A 7,628-nucleotide genomic window follows, 5' to 3' on the forward strand; every position below is an offset into this window, starting at 1 on the left:
GTCTCTTCAACGAAGCAGGCAGGCAAGGGGGGGGGCTCCTCGGGGTAGCAACCACCTGGGCAAGGGAGAGGGCCACCTGGGGGTCGCTTCTGCACTGGAGGTCGGATCCTTCAGGTCCTGGGGGCTGCGGGTGCAGTGTCTTTACCAGGCGTCAGGTTCTTAGAAGAAGGCAGTCGCGGTCAGGGGGAGCCTCTGGATTCCCTCTGCAGGCGTCGCTGGGGGGGGTCAGGGGGGTCAACTCTGGCTACTCACACGGTCGCAATCGCCGGGGAGTCCTCCCTGTAGTGTTGTTTCTCCGCAGGTCGAGCCGGGGGCATCGGGTGCAGAGTGGAAAGTCTCACGCTTCCAGCAGGAAACGTGCAGTCCTTTAAAAGTTGTTTCTCTGTTGCAAAGTTGTTTCTTCTTTGCAGCAGAGCCGCTGTCCTCAGGAGTTCTTGCTCCTTTTAGATGCAGGGTAGCCCTCTGAGGCTTCAGAGGTCACTGGACCCTGGGGAACGCGTTGCTGGTGCAGTTTTTCTTGAAGTGGGGAGACAGGCCAGTAGGGCTGGGGCCAAAGTAGTTGGTGTCTCCGTCTTCTCTGCAGGGCTTTTAAGTCAGCAGTCCTTCTTTGTCTTCAGGTTGCAGGAATCTATCTTGCTTGGTTCTGGGGGCCCCTAAATACTCCATTTAGGGATGTGTTTAGGTCTGGGGGTTAGTAGCCAATGGCTACTAGCCCTGAGGGTGGCTACACCCTCTTTGTGCCTCCTCCCTGAGGGGAGGGGGGCACATCCCTAATCCTATTGGGGGAATCCTCCATCTGCAAGATGGAGGATTTCTAAAAGTCAGAGTCACCTCAGCTCGGGACACCTTAGGGGTTGTCCTGACTGGCCAGTGACTCCTCCTTGTTTTTCTCATTACCTCCTCCAGCCTTGCCGCCAAAAGTGGGGCCGTGGCCAGAGGGGGCGGGCATCTCCACTAACTGGAGTGCCCTGTGGCGCTGTAACATAGGGGGGGAGCCTTTGAGGCTCACCGCCAGGTGTAACAGTTCTGCAGGGGGAGGTGAGAAGCACCTCCACCCAGTACAGGCTTTGTTACTAGCCACAGAGTGACAAAGGCACTCTCCCCATGTGGCCAGCAACATGTCTGGTGTGTGGCAGGCTGGCAAAACTAGTCAGCCCATACTGGAAGTCGGGTATGTTTTCAGGGGGGCATCTCTAAGATGCCCTCTGGGGTGTATTTTACAATAAAATGTACACTGGCATCAGTGTGCATTTATTGTGCTGAGAAGTTTGATACCAAACTTCCCAGTTTTCAGTGTAGCCATTATGGTGCTGTGGAGTTCGTGTATGACAGACTCCCAGACCATATACTCTTATGGCTACCCTGCACTTACAATGTCTAAGGTTTTGCTTAGACACTGTAGGGGCATAGTGCTCATGCACCAATGCCCTCACCTATGGTATAGTGCACCCTGCCTTAGGGTTGTAAGGCCAGCTAGAGGGGTGACTTATCTATGCCATAGGCAGTGTGAGGTTGGCATGGCACCCCGAGGGGAGTGCCATGTCGACTTAGTCATTTTCTCCCCACCAGCACAAACAAGCTGTGAGGCAGTGTGCATGTGCTGAGTGAGGGGTCCCTAGGATGGCATAAAACATGCTGCAGCCCTTAGAGACCTTCCCTGGCATCAGGGTCCCTGGTACCAGGGGTACCAGTTACAAGGGATTACCTGGATGCCAGGGTGTGCCAATTGTGGAAACAAAGGTACAGCTTTAGGGAAAGAACACTGGTGCTAGGGCGTGGTTAGCAGGCCTCAGCACACTTTCAAACCATACCTTGGCATCAGCAAAGGCAAAAAGTCAGGGGGTAACCATGCCAAGGAGGCATTTCCTTAAAGCTAGCTCCTGAGGTCTCACTATTACCATCTCCTCCTAGTCCACTGCTGGAGTGATTACTTGCACTGTGGGAAACAACTTACACTTAACCGAAAGTGAGGATACTAGTAACTAACTGGCCTCCTACTAATAATATTGGACGTAGACCCTGAAGATCGACACCAGAATATCGATGGGACACAATTTTGAGGAAAAATATTGAAAATAAAATATTGACAGAAAAGTAAGCCTAGATTTTCTATACCTAACTCTATATATATATGTACCTGTAAATTTTGAGTTAGGAATAATAAAACTATGGCCCTCATTATGACCCTGGCGGACGGGGGAGAAGTGGCAGTAAAACCGCCAACAGGCCGGGGAAAAAAAATTGAATTATGACCATGGCGGTTACCTGGTCATCTGCCACTTATCCACTCGAACCGCCAGGGCAGTGACGACAGCTAGGCTGGAGACTTCGGTCTCCAGCCAGGAGGCCGTCACCAGACCGCCGGCGGTATCAGGACCCTACATACCGCCATGGATTTCGGGTGGTTTGGAAACGCAACAAAATCCATGGCGGTAGGCACTATCAGTGCCAGGGAATTCCTTCCCTGGCACTGATAGGGGTCTCCCCCACCCCCAAGTCCTCACCCCATCATCCCCCACCCCCTTGGCACCCCCCAAAGGTGGCAGGACCCCCCTTCCCAACCCCATCCCCAACATGCACATACACACACCCCTCCCCACCCTCACCCCAACATGCACATACACACAGCCCTACACACACACATACACTACAACAACACATATCTGCACACATACAAACAGACATGCACACAGATAAACCTGCACACATTTCCCATACACACAACACACCCCGCATGCATACACGCACTCACACACCTCCTCTACATACTCACACGCCTCACACGCACACCCCCATGCACGCACACAACACACAACACCCCCCTACCACCTCTCCTAACGGACGATCAACTTACCTTGTCCGTTGATCCTCCGGGAGGGGACGGGATCCATGGGGGCTGCTCCGCCACCAGCTCCCCGTCACCAGAACACCACCACACCGAATCATGGGACGTGATTCATTGGGCGGTGTTCTGATGACGGGCAGTGGAGGTTGAGCAGCCTCCACTTCCCTGCTGACTGCCAGTATGGCTGCTGGCGGCTCTCCTTCCGAAAAAGGACAGAGGGCTGCCAGCAGTCATGATTCGCTGTGCGGAAAACCGCCTGCACTGGTGGTCTTCAGCATGGCGGTACCTCGGCGGTCTGGTCGAAATGAGGGCCTATATTCCCTAAATGCACTTATTTTTCAATGTTTTGCCCCTCAATATTCTGTCCTCAATAGTCTCGTACCACAATGTCCTGCGGGTAAATATTCAGTTATACAACTATAATATTGCATTCCCAATTGTTGTTTCCACATAATAACATATTGTGTCCCACCTTAGGTGGTGAAGGACAATTGCAGAGCTAGCACAGAAGTACTAAGAAGTCAGTAATACCATTTTAGTGCTTCTTCCTCCACTTATCCTTTGTCCCTGTTGTAGGAAAGTACCATTTTTTGGCATGGTTACCCCCACTTTTTGCCAGCTGGCAGTGTGTTTTGACTGTGTTCACTGGGATCCTGAAAACCAGGACTCCAATGACTGTGCTCTCTTCCTTTAACTCTGGTTGCTTAGGACTTTGCATACCCCACAATTGGCATTCTGGTGCACCCATATAAGTCCCTAGTATATGGTACTAAGGTACCCAGGGCATTGGGACACCAAGGGTTCCCCATGGACTGCAGCATGTATTGTGCCATACATGGGAGCCCATGCAAAATGTGTCTGCAGGCCTGCCATTGCAGCGTGCGTGAAAAGGTGCATGCACCCTTTCATAACAGGTCACTGCACCAGGTCACTGTAAGTGACCCCTAGGACAGGCCCTCCCAGCCCAGAGGGCAGGGTGCAGAGACCTGTGTGTGAAGGCACACCTTCATGAGCAGAGGTGCCCCTACAAACCCTTTCACCACAGGTCAACGCACTAGGTCACTGTAAGTCACCTCTTTGGTACGCCCTCCTAGCCCAGAGGGAAGGGGGCATGTTCCTGTGTGTGAGGGCACCCCTACATGAGCTGAGGTGCACATATGAACTCCAGCTCCATTCTCCTGGACGTCGTAAGTGCTGGGAAGCCATTTTACCCAAGTACTGGACACAGGTCACTACCAGCTACATAATGGTAACTCCGAACCTGGGCATGTTTGGTATCAAACATGTTGGAATCATACTCCAATAGTATTGCCAGTATTGGTTGTATGATTTCATGTACTCCGTGTGCTCCTTAGAGGGCCCCTAGTACTGTTCCTATGAGTCTTCTGGAGTTTTCCGGGCAGCCCGCGCTGCTGCCACCCCTCAGACAGCTTTCTGCCCTCCTGCTGCTTGACCAACTCAGGCAGAGGATGGAGGAACAAAGGATTTCCTATGGGAGAGAGAGGTAATATCCTCTTCCTTGGAAATAGGTGTGAGAAGGCTTGGGAGGGGTATCCTCCCCAAGCCACTGGTATGCTTTGAAAGAAACATCTGGTGCCCTCCTTGCATAAACCAGGTTGCACCAGTCCAGAGTCTCTCATTCCCTGCTCTGGCGCAAAACTGGAAAATGGAAAGTGGAGTGACCACTCCTCTGTCCATCACCAGCTCAGTGGTGTTGTACAGAGCTCCTCCAGGTGGCCACTTGATTCTGCCACCTAAGAGGTGCAGAGGCCCCTGGGAGTGTCTGAGTGGCCAGGTCAGACAGGTGACGTCACAGCCCCTTCCTAATAGGTGGTCACCTTCTAGGTGACCAAGCCCCTTTTAGGGCTATTTAGGGTCTCCCTCTTTGGTGGGTCCTCTGATTCAACATGCAAGATTCCAGCAGAACTACTGTGCATCGTTTACTTCATCTTCTGGCCACTGGAACCACAACTCAACTCATCAGGAACCAACAATCTGCAACTTCAGTGATGACTTTGCTTTGCAACATTGTTTCTCCGGCTCCTTCCAGCAACTGCAACATTTCCCCAGCTGTACATCCTCTGAGGTGTTTGAGACTCCAGCCTGCACCAAGAAGTAAGAAGGAATCTCCTTTGAAGTGAAGGAGTCACTCCCCTGGATCTGCAGGCACTCACTGCAACAACAATTGGCTGTGTGGATCTTTCCCTTCTCTGGAACTGCGTGGATCCTGCATCACAGGTGGTGGTCTGGAGTGGTCCCCTTGGTCCTCTCTGCCAGCTGTCCAACTTGGGAGACGGTAAGCCCTTGCCTTTCCTTGCAGGTTAGTACCCCTGTGCACCATGACTCTTGCAGCTACCAAGGCTTGCTTGCTCCTGGTCCAAAGGATCTTTAGTTTTCAGGTAGCCCCTGCCCAAGCACTTCTTCCTGCCAAGCACAGTCTCCTCTCTGCTGCTCCAGTAACATGGAACTCCCCTTTAGGTATGCTGAGTGGGCCTCACTGCAACTTGCTGTGCCTGCTGCCTGTGAGTTGCCTATGGGGGCTGCATCCTCTTCTGGTGAATCTCCCAGCTGCTGAGAGTCACCCTGGACTGTCCTTCTTGGGTCGAGTCCCCTGGACCTTGCTGGTCCTCTTCAGCCTTGAAACCCGCACTTTTTGTCTTTTCAATTTGCCTAAGCTTGTTGGTGGTCTTTCTTCACCACTGACCCACTGCAACCCAACAGCTGACATGGGGCATCACTTCAGGGACTCCTCTTCAGCTCTTGTTCTGCACAGTTGCTCTTCTTTGCCCCCGTCGACCTGGTCCTTCATCCACAGAAGGGTGGGTAGTGGTCCCTACCTCCACTGGACACACTATCACAAACTGGACTCGGTCCCCTTCCTTTGCAGGTCCTCTTCTGCCAGAATCGACCTTGGGGTTTTTCCAGTCTGGTTGGGGTCTTGTACAATCCTTTTCCTAAGTCCTTCTGTTGGTTTTGGGGACAACCAGGCACTTATATCTACACTCCTGGTCGCTAGAGGTCCCTCTGCTACTCACCTCTTGGGGTTCCTAGTTCCTCCAGTGCCCCTCTAATGATTAGACATCCTTGGGTGGGGGACTGTATCTCACATTCCACTTATTTAGTTCATGGTTTGTCCCTCCCCTAGGGGCTACACCGTTTTGCCAATGGTTGTTATTTTTATGCTTCTTACTTATTGCTATTTTTGTATATAATTAGTGTGTTTACTTACCTGCAGTTGGGGGGACTCCCTATTAGTATTCTAGAATTTGCGTTACCATAATAAAGCACTTTTATTTTTGTAACACTGTGTGGTTCTTTCATTTGTGATTGTGCTGTGTGACTATAGTGGTATTGCATAAGCTTTGCATGTCTCCTCGATAAGTCTTGGCTGCTCATCCATAGTTACCTCTAGAAAGCCCTGGCTTCCTAGACACTGCCTACACTTCACTAATAGGGGATACCTGGACCTGGTATAAGGTGATAACTCCATAGGTGCTCACCACACACCTGGCCAGCTTCCTACATCTGTTTCTCCCAGAGTCTTAAGCATAATGGTTGTTCTATTGAGTACATGTAATCAAAATTGCAGGAAGGCACAGAGCCCTCATCAGCATTCACACCATCACACAGACGCAAATCACAACATCACCCACACACTTTCCACGCACAAAACACCATACACCACCACACTCACCACACTCTACAACACATACACCACCCCTCACCTCATCCACGCCACCCCATGGCACCCCAAAGACACCCCAGGTTCTCTGACGCAGAACTAAGGGTCATGGTGGAGGAAATAGTTCGTGTAGAGCCCCAGCTCTTCGGGGCACAGGTGCAGCACACCACCATTGCCAGGAAGATGGAGCTATGGCAAAGAATAGTGGACAGGGTCAACGTTGTGGGACAGCATCCACGCAATCGGGACGACATCAGGAAGCGGTGGAACGACCTACGGGGGAAGGTGCGTTCCATGGTATCAAGGCACAACATTGCGGTGCAGAAGACTGGCGGCGGACCCCCACCTACTCCCCCAGAATTCACAGCATGGGAGGAGGAAGTCTTGCACATCCTGCATCCTGAGGGCCTCGCAGGAGTAGGCGGAGGAATGGACTCTGGTAAGTCAAATCTTCACTACTTCATTCCCCCCACCCCACCTGCATGCCAAATCATACACCCACCCTCACCCCCACCCCCATCACACCAACTCCTTGCTAATGGCTCACCATCACAACCCACCCATCCCAAAACCTATCCCTGCATGCCTCCCCAAAGCATGGACACCCATCCCCAAAGCATGCCCACTGCACACACCCATCACCCCCACAAGCCACCGGACATTACTCCACCATCACCCTTCCCCATTTTACAATCATGTTCCATAAATTTAGCACTTGAATTAAATAACTTTTTGCACAAAAAAAATCTGGAGTCTGCTTGTAATTTGAACAAATGTATTAGACATAACGGTGCCAAAATGTTCAGTTACATTGTGATGACAACATACCACTGTCACACAGCTGTAGTCCATGGGCAAACAAAGCAGAGGTTACGCAGTGGGGCCCACAGCTCTGAAAACGGAAGGGAAAGTCACAACTCAGTTAACAGGAACTGGGGGGGAACTCAGACAGTAGAGAGGCAGGAGAATTTAAGTAAATGTAAAATGGCGTGGTTGATTCGTACCTGTGTGCTACTGAAAATACTGTTGTATCACTGTGTCCCTGTTGTCTGTGTCATCCCCGTCGTCCTCCTCCTCTTCACTCTCCACAGGCTCCACAGC

This window comes from Pleurodeles waltl, chromosome 4_1, assembly GCF_031143425.1.
Source record: "Pleurodeles waltl isolate 20211129_DDA chromosome 4_1, aPleWal1.hap1.20221129, whole genome shotgun sequence".
NCBI classification, from domain to species: Eukaryota; Metazoa; Chordata; class Amphibia; order Caudata; family Salamandridae; genus Pleurodeles; species Pleurodeles waltl.